The 18,650-nt window shown below is 43.1% G+C and overlaps 1 pseudogene; it reads left to right on the forward strand.

The window, feature by feature from the left end:
• The first annotated feature begins 431 nt into the window (after nucleotides 1–431).
• LOC122174559 (interferon-induced protein 44-like) lies at nucleotides 432–17,189 on the forward strand (annotated as a pseudogene).
• The last annotated feature ends 1,461 nt before the right edge of the window (nucleotides 17,190–18,650 follow it).

Raw genomic sequence — 18,650 nt, forward strand, 5'->3', positions numbered from 1 at the left:
TCCATTCAGGTAGAAAAATTGTTTTGCTATGAAATCCATGAAGCTATGCTGGCTCTTTCTGCTTCATTTCCCCCATGTGTAAATGGGGCTAACATTATCTTTCTTCCCCTATTTGTCTGTCTTGTTTATTTTGACGGTAGGCTTTTTCGGTTAGGGACTGTCTCTAACTATGTGTGTGGACAGTGCCTCATACAATATGGCCTTGACCTCAGTTGGGGACTCTAGATAGCCCTGGAATACAACCAATAATAATAATGATGATAATGACTTACTGTCATGCCTCTTTCTTCCATGGGGAACACAGGGCCTTCACCACTACACCACTACCTTCCATCTTTGGTGAGTTGAGTTGAGTTAAAAATAATAATACATTTTTCTTATTGTAATACTAGTAATTGTAAAATCTTTTCTGTCTTTTTAGATTAAGAAGAATGGTTGGGGTCAAATCTAGATTAACACAAGATGAGGAAGAGCAACTGCAACATCTGTTGGAGAGCAGATGCTTAAGTCTTCTCTATAAAGCAAGCATCCATGGTTACAATGCTTCTATATTTCATGCCAAGTGTGATGCACAAGGGCCAACTGTAGCAGTAGCATATAACGGAAGTGGTTATGTTTTTGGAGGATTTACGAGTCAGTGATATGTTTCATCTGGAAAGTACATAAATGATGAGAAGGCTTTTCTCCTTAGATTAAAAGGCAAAGAGGGTGTGCTCAGCCCACTAAAAATTCCTGTTAAAACTGCAACATCTGCTATATATGACCATAGTCCCAGTGGCCCTAATTTTGGAGGTGGAGCACTGCAGTTGTTGGACCAAAATGCAGCAGCAGCAGCAACAAGTTCTAACAACAACTACACATTCAATGTTGCTGATCTGCTTGGAAATGATCTAGGCCTTCTGGAATGTGAGGTGTATCGAGTTGAAGGTAAATTGATATCAAAAGAGAAAATGTTTACTGAGGAAATTATAGCTTCGTACTCTTAATGTTATATGTTCCTTTCCCCTAGATATTAGCAGCTTCCTGGAATCTCCATGGAGGAAGATTACATGGACAACTGAGTAAGTTAACTGTTGTAATATATCACTATAATGATCTGTGGCCACCAAAAGCTCTGGTGAGGCGAGTTATTTTAGGAATTAACTAGATGGTGCTAGAATAGACAGACATGTGTTGCTGAAATGCTTATCTATGTATCTTAGGTACTAATATGGCACCTATGACCATAGTGTCTGAGCACCTCACAATCTGGGGATAAGTACAAAATGATGATTTCAGAACAGATTAGACATACATGAGAAATTAATGTCTGAACCAAAATAAGCTTCATGAAGAGTTATGCTTATTCCTAGCCACAGTGAGTCTGCTATGGCAGAGACTTAAAGTGGCATTCCAGAGGATTACAGACCATGATTAAGCAGCTATTCCAGAGCTTAACTATCCTTATACTTAAAAAGGTTTTCCGAATATCTAAATCTCCCTTGCTGTGGATTAAGTCCATTACTTCTTGTCCTGCCTTTAGTGAGCATGGAGAACAATTGATCACCCTCTTCTTTATAACAGTCCTGTTATCAAGTCCCCCGCTCAGTCTTGTTTTCTGAAGTCTAAATATGCCGAGATTTTTTAGCTTTTCCTTATAGATCAGTTTTTCTAAACTTTTCACCATTTTTGTTGCTCTTCTCTGGACTCTTTCCAGTTTGTCCATCTTTCCAAAATTATAGTGCCCAGAATTGGACACAGTACTCCAGCTGGGGCCTCTCACCAGTTCTGAGTAGAGTGGGAGAATTACCTACTGTGCTTTACATTTGACTCTGCTGTTAACAGAGTTCAAAATGATATTAGCCTTTTTTGCAACTGCACCACATTGTTGACTCCTGTTCAATTTGTGAGCCACTATAACCCCCAGATCCTTTTCAACAGTACTACCACCTAGACAGTTATTCCCCATTTTGTAACTGCACATTTGATTTTTCCTTCCTAAGTTTAGTACTTCGCACTTGTCTTTATTGAAGTGCATCTTATTAATCTCAGACAAATTCTCCAATTTGTTGAGATCATTTTGACTTCTAATTCTGTCCTCCAAAGTGCTAGCAACCCCTCCCAGCTTGGTGTCATCTACAGATTTTATAAGTGTACTCTTCACTTAATTATTCAAGTCGGACCCAGGACCAACTCGGTGGAACCCCTAGATATGTCCACCCAGTATGATAGCAAACCCTTGATAAATGCTCTTTAAGTATATTCTTTTAACCAGTTTTGCACCCACCTTGTAATAATTTCATCTAGACCAGGGGTTCTCAAACTGGGGGTTGGGACCCCTCCAGGGGGTCACGAGATTATTACATGGGGGATCGTGAGCTGTCAGCCTCCACCCCAAACCCCGCTTTGCCTCCAGCATTTATAATGGTGTTAAATATGTAAAAAAGAGTTTTTCATTTATAAGGGGGGGTCGCACTCAGAGGCTTGCTATGTGAAAGGGGTCACGGGTAAAAAAGTTTGAGAACCACTGATCTAGACTATTTGCCCCTAATTTGCTTATGAGAATGTCATATAGGATTCTGTCAAAAACCTTACTAAAATCAAGATACATCATGTCTACAGCTTCACTTCTGATCCACTAATTATGTTGGTTTGGCATGATTTGTTCTTCACAATGCCATGATGGCTATTTTTACCACTCTGTTATCCTCTAGATGCTTACAAATTGATTGTTTAATAATTTGTTCCAGTATCTTTCCATGTATCGAAATCAGACTGACAGGTCTGTAACTCCCCAAGTCCTCTTTGTTCCTCTTTTTAATGATAAATACTATGTTTGCTCTTCTCTAGTCCTTCACTCATCCTCCCTGAGTTCTCAAAGATAATTGCTAATGGTTCTGAGATTGCTTCAGCTAGTTCCTAGGGTGAATTTCATCAGGCTTTGCAAACTTAAATACATCTAACTTATTCTTTAACCTGTTCTTTCCATTTTTGGTTATGTTCCTTTCCCCTTGTTGTTAATATTAATTGTATTGAGTATCTGGTTACAATTAATCTTTTTAGTGAAGACTGAAGCAAAATAGGCATTAAACACCTCTTGATGTCATCTGTTATTAGCTCTCCTTCCCACAAACTAGTAGATCTACATTTTCCCTTGTCTTTCTATTGCTCCTAATGTATTTATAGAATCTCTTTTTATTGCCTTTTATGAGGGTAGATTGATCTAAATCACCAAGTGGAAAGTCGTGATTTAAATAATCCATTTTAATCAATTTCACTTATTTTCTAAAGAAAGGTGCATTCTCATTGGTTGATATAACCATTAAAACATGTTGATTTACAACTAAATAGCCACAAGTACTCCTGTTCTTTTTGCAGATACAGACTAACACGGCTGCTACTCTGAAACTTTATATTTTCACATTCTTATTAATTGTACATTTTTAGTATGTTAGAAAATAGTGAATGATATTTTGCTTATTTACTACTCTTGTATCATATTTATAAAGCTTGACCTCTTCTGTAGTCATCTGTAGCAATTTGTCCATGTTTCCACTTTTTGTAGGATTCTTTTTTGATTTTCAGGTAATGAAAAAGCTCCTGATGGAGGCATATTGGCCCCTTACTATTCTTCCTAGCTTTCCTTCACACCTGGATAGTTTGGTGCTGTGCATTTAATATTGTCTCTTTGAGAAACTGCCATTTCTACTTAACTTCTTTTTCCCTTACATTTTCGCTCTGAGTTTGTTAAAGTCTGCTTTTTTGAAGTCCATTGTCTTCATGCTGCTGCTTTCACTATCTATCATTTCATGATCACTTCCCAATTGTCTTCTACCTTCAGATTTGCAACCAATTCCTCCTTGTTATTCAGAATGAAGTCAAAATGGTTGCCACTTGGTTACTTCCTTCATTGTCTGAAACAAACATGGTCCCCAGCACATTCAGAGAACTTGTTGGACGTTTTGTGCTTTGCTGTCTTACTTTTGCAACAGATGTCAGGTTAGTTAAAACACCCTCCATGAAAGAATGTTGTGCTTCCACTAAGCATATATGCTGTACATAGTTAGCTGTACAGGATGTTCTGTCAAAGATGCCATGTATCAACAATGTGACAAGACATTTCTATAAAACATGCCTCTGTCCCCATTTCAGAAATCAGGAACATGAAGTCACAGTGCCTGATATAACCGTGAGTGTAGAGAATTGCTGTTCACCTCATCCTATTCAGAAACTCCTTTGCTATGTTGACAGTTGCACATCTAGAAAACAGTCACACTCCAATGACTGCATGCTAGATGTTGGTTCAGATTTGTCAGTTCTGTCTGATTCTGCTTATTTGCTATGTTTTCACAGTGCACAGCTTACAAGACCTAAGCTGCATTTCGTGGTTTACGGTACCTGAGGCTGGTTACCAGAATACATGTGTAATGCATGACAACTTGTATGCTCTGTATACATATGTTGTGAAACCGGATTAACCCTACCTTCCTAATAGCTTTTAGTTTACTTCGAAACCTGTTTGAATGAATTTAACTTTGCTGCCATTCCTGTGACAGAGCCAGCACATTGCAACAGAGATTTAATTCCCCTGTGACATTCAAAGCAACTATTTTAGGCAGCATTGGTTTAATATGTTTTCAAAATTTTTAAAGATGAACACTCATTTAGGGTACACAGATTGAGACACCTTAGGGCAGATTTTTACATGTGCTGTGAACCTGAATCTCCCATTGGCTTCAATAGGAACTGTAGGTACTCTGCATTTTCTGAAAACCAGGTCCTAGGTGCTTGAAATTGGGCACCCAAAATACAGGACACCATAGTTAAATATCCATTCCATATGTGATATCAGCACCAAATCCTGAGCATAAAGTAGTTTGACTTTGTGTGAAGGTCATACTCTCAAAGAAATCTGTCTGTTCTTCAGTTGCTCACTATATTCAAAAGCACCATTGCATGCTCTTTGGCCATGTTACCAGGATGCTCTCAAACTCTACATTGTCATGTGAAGGGGTCCATGTCTTGATTCTACCTGATGTGTCTATGTGACTACCCTGGAGATTTATGGATTCACAGGAATGAGCCATAGCTAGGAACTTCACAACATGATGCCTGGTGTGACACCATCAACCATGGTCACTCTAGCTGCTGCAACGGTCCTCAGTAGACTATGTACATAAGAACATAAGAATGGCCATACTGGGTCAGACCAACGGTCCATCTACCCCAACATCCTGTCTTCTGACAGTGGCCAATGCCAGGCGCTTCAGAGGGAATGAACAGAACACACTAACATCAAATGATCCAGCCCCTGTCATCTACTCCCAGCTTCTGGCACCCAGAGGCTAGGTTCACTCAGAGCATGGTGTTGCATCTCTGCCCATCCTGGCTAATAGTCACTGATGGACCTATCCACCATTAACTTCTTTTTTGAATCCTATTATAGTTTTGGCCTTCACAACATCTCCTGGCAAAGAGTTCCACAGGTTGACTGTGCGATGTGTGAAAAAGTACTTCCTGTTGTTTGTTTTAAACCTGCTGCCTATTAATTTCATTGGGTGACCCCCTAGTTCTTGTGTTATGAGAAGGAGTAAATAACACATCCTGATTCACTTTCTATACGTCAGTGAAGATTTTATAGACCTCTATCATATCCCCCCTTAGTCGTCTCTTTTCCAATCTGTAAAGTTCCAATCTTTTTTAATCTCTCCTCATACGGAAGTTGTTCCATACCCCTAATTTTAGTTGCCCTTCTCTGTGCTTTTTCCAATTCCAATATATCTTTTTAGAGATGGGGTGACCAGATCTGCACAGAGTATTCAAGGTGTGGGCGTACCATGGATTTATATAGATGTATCACTATATTTTCTGTCTTGTTCTCTATCCATTTCCTAATGGTTTCTAACATCCTGTTAGCTTTTTTGACTGCTGCTGCACATTGAGTGGATGTTTTCAGAGCACAATGACTCCAAGATCTCCTTCTTGAGTGGTAACAGCTAATTTAGACCCCATCATTTTGTATGTATAGTTGGGATTATATTCAACATTGAATTTCATCTCCCATTTTGTTGCATAGTCACTCATTTTTGTGAGATTCCTTTGTAACTCTTTGCAGTCTGCTTTGGACTTAATTATCTGAGTAATTTCGTTTAATCAGCAAACTTTGACTCCCACTGTTTATCCCCTTTTCCAGATCATTTATGAATGTGTTGAACAGCTCTGATTCAAGTATAAATCCTTGGGGGAACCCCTGTTTACCTCTCTCCATTCTGAAAACTGACCATTTATTCCTGTCCTTTGTTTCCTATCTTTTAACCAGTCACTGATCCATGACAGGACCTTCCTTATTATCCCATAACTGCTTACTTTGCTTAAGAGCCTTTGGGAGGGACCTTGTCAAGGGCTTTCTGAAAATCTAAGTATACTATATCCACTGGATCACCCTTGTCCACATGTTTGTTGATCCCCTCAAAGAATTCTAATAGATTGGTGAGGCATGATTTCCCTTTACAAAAGCCATGTTAACTCTTCTCCAACATATCATGTCCATCTATGTTTCTGGATAATTCTGTTCTTTATTATCATTTCAATCAATCTGCCTGGTACTGAAGTTAGGCTTACCGGCCTATAATTGCCAGGATCGCCTCTGGAGCCTTTTTTAAAAATTGGTGTTATGTTATCTATCCTTCAGTCATCTGGTACAGAAGCTGATTTAAATGATAGGTTACATACCACAGTTAAAAGCAACAGAGGGTCATGTGGCACCTTTAAGACTAACAGAAGTATTGGGAGCATAAGCTTTCGTGGGTAAGAACCAGACCAGACCAGACTCCAAAGAGAAACTGCTGAGCTCCAGTTCATTTGCAAATCTGACACCATCAGATCAGGATTAAACAAAGACTGTGAATGGCTATCCAACTACAGAAGCAGTTTCTCCTCCCTTCGTGTTCACACCTCAACTGCTAGCAGAGCACCTCACCCTCCCTGATTGAACTAACCTCGTTATCTCCATACTGATTTATACCTGCCTCTGGAGATTTCCATTACTTGCATCTGAAGAAGTGAGGTTCTTACCCACGAAAGCTTATGCTCCCAATACTTCTGTTAGTCTTAAAGGTGCCACAGGACCCTCTGTTGCTGTTTACAGATTCAGACTAACACAGCTACCCCTCTGATACATACCACAGTTAGTAGTTCTGCAATTTCATATCTGAGTTCCTTCAGAACTCTTGGATGAATACCATCTGGCCCTGGTGACTTATTACTGTTTAATTTATCAGTTTGTTCCAAAACCTCTAATGACATCTCAATCTGGGACAGTTCCTCAGATATGTTACCTAAAAAGAATGGTTCAGGTGTGGGAATCTCCCTCACATCTTCTGCAGTGAAGGCTGATGCAAAGAATTCATTTAGCTTCTCTGCAATGGCCTTATCTTCCTCGCATGCTCCTTTAGCATTTGATTGTCCAATGGCCCTACTGATTGTTTAGCAGTGTGTGTTTGATGATAGTTAAAAATGGAGTATAGGGAAAGATGGGGAATATTTACAGTTTCCTAATTTCACTGTGCCTATATGTAGTGCAAAACATGTGCTGTGATCTCATGGGTGTTTGAAATTATGCAAATCTTTTTGTCTTAACAGGGAAAGAGGGAAAATAATGGAGGAAATCAGATCTTACAAACCTTATTTAAATTCAGTGCCACAGATTCAGATTTTGGTTCTTGGTCCAATTGGAGCTGGGAAGTCCATTTTTTTCAACTCTGTGAATTCAGTTTTCCGAGGTTATGTGACAAGCCAAGCCGTAGTGGGATCTGATAATGCTAGCATGACAACACAGGTAAATATTTGCTTCTAATTAAACAACATCCAAGCTAAATCACAGTCTCTTAGTTAAAAATCCACATTTCCTCCCCCCCAACTAAATGGAAAATCCAAAGATGGTCTATGATTGCCCCCACTGAATTCCATGCATCTACTTGTGACGAGAAAGGTATTACTCAATGTGGTTAAGAAATAGTAATCTGGCTCTAAATATTCATTTTTCAGCTATGTCTTTCTATACTATTTTACATATTTTTTTGTCCCAATAGTACAGGACTTACCCAGTTAAAGATGGAAGAGATGGCAAGCCTCTGCCTATTATCCTCTGTGACACAATGGGAATAGAAGAAAACTCAGGAGTGGGTCTGGAAATTGATGAAGTGTCCAACATAATAAAAGGCCATTTCCTGATAGGTACCAGGTAGGATTTCTACAAATTCTGTGCAGTTCCTTATTAGACCCAGTGATATCCTTAAATGTTTCTTTACATGTACAAATATTATATCTTACATTTAATTACTGTGGAACAAAATACCCACTGTGCTCAGTAGATTCTTGCATTTGTACAGTAAAAGCTTATGAATGGTGATCACAGGTGAGGTGATCACAGGTAAGGTGTATTTGAAAATAAATAAACTATGGAAAGGTGTTTAGGCCTGATTCTCCACTCTCCTGCACCTTGTGTAGGCATTTACAGTTATGCAAAGTTGATTTAAATTGCTGTCTACCCTTCTGCCCAGGTAGCGTTTGGTACCTATTTTGTACAGGTACAAGCTAAGGGAGAATCAGGCTCAAGGTATATAAAGATTGGAGCTGGCTGAAATATTTTGAACAAAAAAGTTTTAAATAGAAAAATGGACTTTAAAACCACATCTCCCCCAAATTTCTGTTGTGTCTTGAATTTTTTTTTGTTTTTCATTAAATTGTTTCCAAGATTTTTTTAGCAAAAATGTCATCGATTCCTTTATTGAAATGGTTCTCTAATTTATTTTTTTACTGGAAACCTGGTTTTCAGGAAATGAGGATTTTTAAATATTTTTTTTCTGATGAAAAATGAAGAATGGGTTAGTTTGGTGAAACAGAAACAACGTTGACATTTTGAATTTTTTGAAAACATAGTTTTAAAACATTTTTGACCAGCTCTAGAAAAGAGCAACTTCTACCATATTCAAGCTTAGTACAGCGCCTTCTCATCTGGTCATTTGTCTCGATTACTAGATAGCTGCCGCCTACAGACCATTCCAAATATTAACTATTGTAATATGCAAGAGATGTAGACTTTGATTCTTCATTCCAGATGAACTGAGCTTGTTACAGAAGCAAAAATGGAGGGCTAAGGTCGTTGTATGATTCTCATCAGTGTAGTATCTCGGCCCCTCACAAACCTTAATTTATCCTCACAACAACCCAGTGAGATATAAAGTTTTATTAATCCCATTTTAAAAATATGAAACTGAGGAACAGTGATTAATTATCTTGGTCAAAGATATATTGGAAGCCAGATATCCCGAGTCCCAGTTTTATGCTTTAACCACAAGACCAATTTTCCTGTGATTTATTTGGTCCCACTTTATATTAAAATTCCATCTATAAATGGTTTACAAAGAAGTAATAAATGAAGAATGTTAAAAGCATGTTACAGTTCTGAGCAGCACGCGTACAGATGGCTTTAAGCACATGAGTAGATGTTACAGATGGTTATAAGCCATAGTTATGAGTTATGAGTAAAGTTTTGATGGACTCTACAACAATCATAATAATAAATTAACCATTTATTAAAACATCTGTTAATAATTTATTAATGCTTTATAGATGGAACCTTAATAAAAAGTGTGATTAAAAACATACACACAAGTAATATGTCAAAAATCCTTTTTAATTTCTAGAGATGTCTTTTGGTTTCTTTATTACTTTTCCACAAGGAATATAAATTCAGAGGAACTCTGTTGACTTCAAAGGAGTGACTCTGGATTTACACATGTTTACAATAACAGAGATCAGAATCTGGCTCTCCATCTGGAAAAATTAGTATGAGACTGAGAATTGGGAAATCCTGAATTTTAATCCTGATTTGATCACTCCATCTATGAGTGTGTGTAAATCATTTTCCCTCTCTGCGTATCAGTATTGCTCTGTAAAATGAGATAATAATACTTATAAAAAGCAACAGAGGGTCCTGTGGTACCTTTGAGACAACTGTTAGTCTCAAAGGTGCCACAGGACCCTCTGTTGCTTTTTACAGATTCAGACTAACACGGCTACCCCTCTGATAATAATACTTGTCTCCCTGTTCCAGAGGGGTATTGTGAGAATCAGTATTTATACAGCTCTTTGAATCTCCAGTTCTTTGGAAGTGCTACTTATTATTATAAAAAAAATTCTTTGCAGTTTAATCCAGCTGCCACCCCTCATCCAGATTCTCCAGGCTATATCAAGATGCCTGCTCTGAAGGATCAGATTCATTGTGTTGCATTTGTTATTGATGGGTGCAAAATTGAGATTCTCCCTGAGAAACTGGAAGAGAAGCTGAAACAGCTTCGAAGAAAAGTGAACCAGTTTGGTATGTTTTATGTCTCCTAATATCATAGAACAGAATGAAGTGGGCACGCCCAGGAGATGATCTGACTTTCAAGCCTGAGCAGCTTGGGTTATTAAGGGTCTGAAGTACTGCTAGAAGCCATGCTTATCCTTGGAGTGCGAGGAGAATTTGCCACATATTGCTCTTGAGGGTTACCCAAGATTGAGCAGGATTAATGCATTCTGGAGGGACAGGCCCCCAATCCGATGGAAGTATGGGCACAGCAATGGGCTCTGATGTTGGTGGGAGAATAGAGGAATTCCTGATCACCTCTGTTGTTCTCTACTCTTTGGTTTTACAGTGTGCCCTATTGAGTTTCTGCTCCTCCGTACAGCAGAGACACAGACCACTAGAGAAACAGAGCTGTGCACTAGGCTTCTAGTACTCCTGGGGGAATTCTGCACCAAAAAATTAAAAACTCTGCACACAATATTTTAAAATTCTGCAAAAATCTTCATATTTTATTTGTCAAAATAACACAATATAATCCATCAGTTTCAATTATTTTAGTACTTTATTTCAAAATACCTGTGAGTAAGTATGTCTGTAACAATACAGAGAACAAAAAAGATGTAGGAAATGTTTTTTGACAAATAGATTCCTTACTAGGCATATTAATATTAAACTCTGAGTAATAATTCATTTAAACTACATTACAGAACCATATTTCCCACACCCCTCAGAAGCAGGGCAAAGGCTTGGGGGAGTCGGGTAGCAGAGGAGCTCAGAGAGGGAAGTAATTGCTGGGAAGGAGCCTGGGTATGAACTTGATGTGGTTTTGGGTATGGGTGGGAAAAGGGTCTTTTTTGGGGGGCGGGGGGGAAGGATTGTTAGGGAGCGTCCCCCAGGCAGACCCTGTCTGACCCCTAGCTTCCTCCATTCAGTCAGGCACATCTTCCCCTGTCCCTATGTGTCCCTGCATCCCCATGTGTCCTTGCACCCCCTGTCCACATGTGTCCCTCCACCCCCACTCAGACACCCACTCCCCCATCCCCATGTGGCTCTGCACCACACCCCCATCCCCATGTGGCTCTGTACCCCCTCCCCCATCCCCAGGGCCGGCTTTAGCAAGAGCGGGGCCCGATTCCTGGGGGCGGGGCTTGCTGCAAGGAATCGAGCCGCGCTCCGGCCGGGGTTGCCGGGCTTGGGTCCGACCCAGAGCCGCGCCGCGGGGGGGACGACCCGAGCCGCGCCGCGGGGACCACGCCGGGGGGGGGACGGGGACACAAGACCCGAGCCGCGCCGCGGGGGCTGCGCCGGGGGGGACGGGGACACGAGACCCGAGCCGCGCTGCGGGGGCCGCGCTGGGGGGGGGACATGACCCGAGCCACGCCGCGGGGGCCGTGCCGGGGGGGGGGACACACAACCCGAGCCGCGCCGCGGGGACCAGGCCGGAGCCGACCTGACCCAAGCCGCGGGGGCCGGAGCCGACCCGGGCTGCGCCGGGGCGGGGACGGGACACACGACCCGAGCCGCGCCGCGGGGGCCGCGCCGGGGGGGGGAAAGGAGGGACATGACCCGAGCCGCGCCGCGGGGACCGGGCCGGAGCCAAGCCGGGCCAGAGCTGCTGGGGCCTGCGGGAACGGGCCGCGCCGCCCCGAGCCCTTCTCGTGCCCCCCCCCCCCCCCAGCTTACCTTGTGCTGCCGGCCCGCCCCTGCTTCTTTTCAGACTTCCCGCGAATCTCTGATTCGCGGGAAGCAGGGGAGGGGGCGGAGTGTTCAGGGAAGGGGAGGAGGGGGAAGTGAGCTGGGGGCGGGGTGGAGAGCTGCAGCGCGGGGCCCTCTTGGCGCGGGGCCCAATTCAGCCGAATCGGCTGAATCGGCCTAAAGCCGGCCCTGCCCATCCCCATGTGTCTCTGTGCCCCCACCCAGCCACTCCTCCTCCCCCAGTAGCTCTGCACCCCCTGTGCCCATGTGGCCCTGCACCTCCCTCCCCCCTGTGGCCCAGCGCCTCCACTCCCATTCAGACCCTTCCTTAGTCTATCCTCCCCCACTAGCCCTTATGAGCTCCTGTCTGACCCCCAGCAGCCCCATGTTGTCTGTCTCTTCATAGCTCTTGTTTCCTGACCTAGCCCACAGGCACTGTGAAGAAGACAGACTCTTTCTCTTCCCTATCAGAGCTGGTGCTGGCCAGGAGTGGCTGCTGTGTTCTAGCTCCACAGCACCCTCTGTTTTGCAAAAGGTGGAACTGCAGTAACTTTTCAGCAGAAGCTATTCTCACGTGTATATGTGTGCATGCAGTGGCACAGAATTCTCCCAGGAGTAAAGGCTTCTGGGAAAACATCTTACCAGGAAACATTCACTTTGATTTCATTAATTACTTTAAAAATACATATAATCCAAGGCAATAAAACAGTTTTAAAAAGGAGTAGAGGTAACATTGTTTCATTTAGAGCTGCCATGGAGATGGGTTGCAACAAAAAGTGAAAAGAGAACTGAAGAATCGGAGTCTTATGCCTGCAAATGCCAGTTAACATCATTAGCCCTTGTGGTTGTGTTTGGACACAACACTTAGGGCCTGATTTTCTCCCCACATGATATGAGTCACTTCCATAGGAGGGAATAGACAGAGACATAACCTATGGGGGTGAAAACGGGCCCCAGTTGTGCTATTGAACTGAGCTAGGTATGCCATGTTTTCCGAGTCCCTTGTTTGCAGTCATTGAATTCATTGAATTTCAGCCCCGGCAATCTTCCCAATAAGGTGAGTGAGTCATTAAGTGTGGTGTCAACTGTACTGGGGGAATAATAATCATTTTGCTTAAAAGAACATCTTCCCACCAAGACAATTGGGGTGCTGCCCAATAACTGTTTAATTAATATTAGTTTAATAATTAATATTTTTTTCTAATGTTGTTGTGCAAAACCAAAACACTTTCACTTATGTAAGCAGAAGTAGCTGCAATGAAGAACTGATGGGAAATTAGGTGTAAAATCTTACTCATTTTTTTGATACAGAGATCCCACAACTGGTTTTGCTAACTAAAGTGGATGAAATTTGCCCTACTATTGAAGAAGACGTCCAGTGTGTGTACAAAAGCAAAGCTGTTGAGAAACAGGTAAAGTATGGCATTGTTGACTGTGGTGCTATCTATTAACTCAATTGCCTTCAACAAATCAAGGTATTGTGATACTCTACTTCTGCAATACTTGCATCCCCTCGCATTCCTACACACATTCTCATTCTGGTCTTGTAGGCACAAGCCGGAAATATAACTAAATTTAATACTCAGGCTTTGGTTACCTCTGAAGAATAAAACAGTATAACAGCAAAAGATGGAGGGCAGGTCTACACTACAGCCAGGATCGATGCTCTGAGATCGATCCACCGGCAGTCGATTTAGCGGGTCTAGTAAAGACCTGCCAAATCGACAGCAGACCACTCTCCAGTCAGCCCCTGTATTCTACCCCCAACGAGAAGAGTAAGGTAAGTCAATGGGAGATTTTCTCCCCTCGACTCCCCATAGTGTAGACCCTGTGGTAACTCAACCTAAGGTACGTCGACTCCAGCTACATTATTCACATAGCTGGAGTTGCGTAGCGTAGGTCGACTTACCGTGGTAGTGTAAACATAGCCAGAGATATCAGAAACCTCATTAAAAATTAAGGGCCAGATTCTTTTGCCGAACCCCACTGCATATAAAGGAGCTGGAGTCTGGCCATATCTGGCCAGCTGCAAATTTCCCTCAGTGTGAATAGGTGTAAAACTGGAAAAAAAAAAAAAAAAGAGAGAGAGTTTCTGCTGGAACTACCCTCTCCATCTTGGCATTGGAGGCACATCAGGGGAGGAAGGAAGTGGAAGGAAGCCCTGTTCTGCTGCCTTCTATCTTGTGTAGATATTCACTCCTGTGCAGAGTGCTTGTAAAATGCTGTCATTCTGCTTTGGTAGAATTTTACACCTACTCTGCATTCTCTTTACACAGCCATAAATGCTAACACAAGGTGGAAAGTTGTGGAAAATCAGAGGCTGCTGGTGGTTTTCAGTTCCCCAATACTGAGACTGGCCTGGGGCTGATTCAGCCAACGGGAGTCAATGGGAGTTATGTGCCTAAATACCTTTGAGGAATGTGGCCCAAGTGGCCATCTCCCAGTCAGGCATTGCCAAGAGGAATAGCCAACTCTATGCCATTTGAAGACTCCCCCATCTGGAGAATCCTTAGCTTAGGACAGAAGTTCTCAAACTGTGGGTCCGGACCCCAAAGTGAGTCACAACCCCATTTTAATGGAATCATCAGAGCTAGTGTTAGACTTGCTGGGCCCCGGCGTTCAAGCCCAAAGGCTTTAGTCCTGGACAGTGGGGCTCAGGCTACAGGCTCTCCACCTGGGACTGAAGCCCTTGGGCTTCGGCTTTGCCTTCCCACCGAGGGCAGCAGGGCTTGGGCAGGCTCAGGCTTCGGTCCCCGCTCCTGGGGTTGTGTAGTAATTTTTATTGTCAGAAGAGGGTTGTGGTGCAATGTAGTTTGAGAACTCTTGGCTTAGGAGATATGACTGCTTTCTAGCTGCTTTGTTCAGCAAGAATGGTACAAAGGGACTAGATCAGTTCCTAGAGTAGAGTCCTGACCCTGGGGTACGTTCTGCATCTGAAATATGTAATTAATCCCAGGGGGAAGGGCTGTCAGGGAGCTGAGTGCAGCTCCTTGACTCTGTGCGCTGGCCCCAGTGTGAACCATGGTTTAGAGGCTTAGCATAGCAAAGCAGAGCTCTGCCTTGGTCCCTCCCTGCCTCTGACATACTCCCCATACTCCTACATCTCACACGGCCCTGGGTCAGGATGTGTGCGGAAGCGTGGTTCTAAAGGAGCTGACTTGTATCAGTTTTATACCAGCAAAGAGCTATTCTCATCAGAATCTTAACTGTCTAGTTATGACCAAAATCCAGTACAAAGGAGCTGGATTGGCCCAGAGAATATATCCCCCTGTATCTAGAGAGGCCAAATATGGATTTTAGTGGAATTATACCAGATATGAATCCCTAGGAGTGTTCTCTCTAGACCAGTGGTTCTCAAACTTTTTTTTTCGCAGACCACTTGAAAATTAATGAAGGTCTCAGTGGACCACTTAATGATCTTTCCAAATGTTTTTTGTACCATTAGCTAGCTATTGTAAAGCGCTTGGGATAAAAGGACTATATAAAAAAACACTTTAATAATAATTTACGGTTTTTTGTTCTACAAATAAAAGCACACAACTGATATTTTAATGGCAGTAGCCTTACCTTTCTAAGTGATGGATGTACCCTCTCTCCCCCCACCACCATGGCATCCCCCAAGCTGGTGCTGGGAAGGAGGGGCGTCTCCCCCACCGTGGAAGCCCCCGATCTGGGTCTGGGAAGCAGGGGCGTCTCTAGCCTTTTTGCTGCCCCAAGCACGGCAGGCAGGCCGCCTTTGGCGGCTTGCCTGCGGGAGGTCCCTGGTCCCGCGGATTCGGAGACATGCCTGCGGGTCCCACGGCTTCGGCGTACCCACCGCCGAATTGCTGCCGAATCCACCGGACTGGTGGACCTCCCACAGGCATGCCACCGAAGGTGGCCCGACTGCCGCCCTTGCAGGGACCGGCAGGGTGCCCCCTGTGACTTGCTGCCCCAGGCATGCGCTTGGAGCGCTGGTGCCTGGAGCCGCCGCTGCTGGGAAGGAGCGGGGGTCTCTCCTTCTCTCCCCCACTCTGGCAGCCCCGGAGCTGGGGCTGGGAAGGAGGGGGGTCTCTCCCTCACCACAGCAGCCCCCAAGCTGAGTCTGGGAAGGAGGGCCATTTCTCCCCGGCAGCTGCAGCCCTGGAGCTGGGGAAAGTCGCCTCTTTCTCTGACCACCACAGGCCTGCATGGCCCAAATTTCACCCACCCCCTCTTCTCACCCCACTGCTCCCTCCCACTTACTCCCTATTCCCCCCTGCGTGGCTCCACTAATTAGGTGTGTGGCCCTTCATTCTTTTGTGTGCGGCCACCCAGGCGCGCACCTTAGTGGGAACTACACCTCTACCCCGATATAACGCCACCCGATATAACATGAATTTGGATATAAGGCGGTAAAGCAGCGCTCCGGGGCGGGGCTGCGTGCTCCGGTGGATCAAAGCAAGTTCAATATAATGCGGTTTCACCTATAACACGGTAAGATTTTTTGGCTCCCGAGGACAGCATTATATTGAGGTAGAGGTGTATCTGCGGACCACCTGAATGGAGCTCGCAGACCACAGTTTGAGAACCTCTGCTTTAGATTATTATGAAGGAAAAATAGCCCTGTGTTCTGGGTATCACCTCTGAGATTAAATAGAGGATTTTGGCCTCCAGGGCAGTTTACACAGTCAGTTTCTATCAGTGAATTTGCTAAAGAAGAATAAAATAAAGTGAATATGGTCTTGAACTGTAGCTGCATCAAAATGTAGTTGCTACGTCAGTTGCAGGATGGGTATGATGTGAAAGTAGTTATGCCTTCAATATAAGGAAGTTTGAAGAACTAAAATATCTTCCACTTTTAATCTCACCAAACAATATCTGTGAAAATACTCAAAGCTTTTGCTTAGCTTCCTCAAGGAACAGAAAGATTGAAAAATAGTCGGGGAGTTCTTTAGGATAATCTATTTTGTGCCTTTTCTACAGATGCGGATAACTGCAGAGAAACTTGGAATCCCTCTTGCTCAGATTGTACCTGTTAAAAACTACTGCTCCGAGTTGGATCTTTTGTGCGATGTTGACATCCTGTTACTTTCCGCCGTGAGGCAGCTTATACATTTAGCAGAAAGCTACCTTGACAATTTCCCTTTTGAGAAGTCAAAGAAAGAGCTCTAACCTGATGTTTACCTGTGACGCTGGATATTTTATGTGCTAAACTTTTAAAAATCCTGACATCGGAAGTCAAATTTGTTGCTGCCCTAAGCAGATGCAACACCATTGACTTCAGTGGAGTTGCACTTGCTTATGCCAGTGATGAATTTGGCCCAACAGTTCTATATCTTGTTATTGCCTACGTAAGATTAATGGTATTTTTGCAGGCATCAAGGGAAGAATAGATTCTCCAGCTTTCAAGGTGGGATCCCTTTATTAAACATTCCATATTCTTACTCTGCTCCTAACCTTCCAGTTAGAGACAGCCCTTTCCACTAAAAGAAGCATTTGCATAAACCTTTTAAGAAGTTGCCTAAAGATATTACTTCCTCCTAGTAGTTCATGTGAGTTGCCTGCTGCTAGTGCTAGTTGCTGGGCATTCCATATGTTCTTTATTTTTATCCTTTAAGTTTGTTATACTATATAGCATTGACACTTGAACCTTTTTAATATTGGGGGTACTGAAAGCCAGCTCCTTACCCCATCCACCCCCACCCCCTCAGAGCTGAGGCAGCCGGGACCCCAGGTGCATGGGGCCGGGAGCCAGGACTCTGGGTGCGTGGGGCCAGCAGCCTGGAGCCGGGGGTGCTACAGCACCCCCCGCACCTCTAGTCTCCGCGCCTATGTTATATCATAAAGTAGTTTTCATACCAAAATTTTATAGCTACAAGCACACATGTGAAAATTAGCATTCACCTATATGTTCATATTTCTCACTGCAGCCATTATAAAGAATAGAGGATTGATTTATAATCAGAGTTAAATTGGTAATTGATAACTAGGATTGACTAGTGACACTTACGAGGAAGTGAAAATTACTGTAGTTGTTTTGTGGTATCATCTGTTTTTCAAAATGCTGTTAACATTTAAAAAAAATCGAAACAGTAGGTTGTAAAACTTTTATTAATTGGAAAAATAAATTACTCTAAGCACTTTTTCAATCACTTTCTTCAGCCAGGTTTGGGTCTTCAGTAACTCAGCCGGAGGTTGTGGGCCTATTGCAGGAGTGGATGGGTGAGCTTCTGTGGCTTGTGATGTGCAGGAGGTCAGCCTAGATGATCACGATAGTCCCTTTGGCCTTCAAGTCCATGAGAAGAGGTGAGACAGAGACATGAGGGACCTACTTTTCTTCTCACTTACACTGGTTAAACACTGCTGTATCTCTATTGACATCAGCAATTACTTCAGATTTGCACTCGAGTACTTGAGAACAGAGTTTGGATTAGATCCTTGATGAGATGTAATATATCAAATGCAATGGTAGCAATAGAAAGAGTTGTCAAGGTTTTGACTGTTCCAGAAAGAGTTGGCATTGCTGGCATATGGTTCCCTGCAGGTATAGCTGAGGGGAAGGGCTACTTCCTATACAATAAACCTTTAATTAAAATTGAGTGATGCATGTTATTGGACAAGCATTTATTTTCTTTTTGTTAAATGACTTGGTCCAGTTTGCCCT

The sequence above is a fragment of the Chrysemys picta genome, chromosome 8 (assembly GCF_011386835.1).
Source record: "Chrysemys picta bellii isolate R12L10 chromosome 8, ASM1138683v2, whole genome shotgun sequence".
Taxonomy (NCBI): domain Eukaryota; kingdom Metazoa; phylum Chordata; order Testudines; family Emydidae; genus Chrysemys; species Chrysemys picta.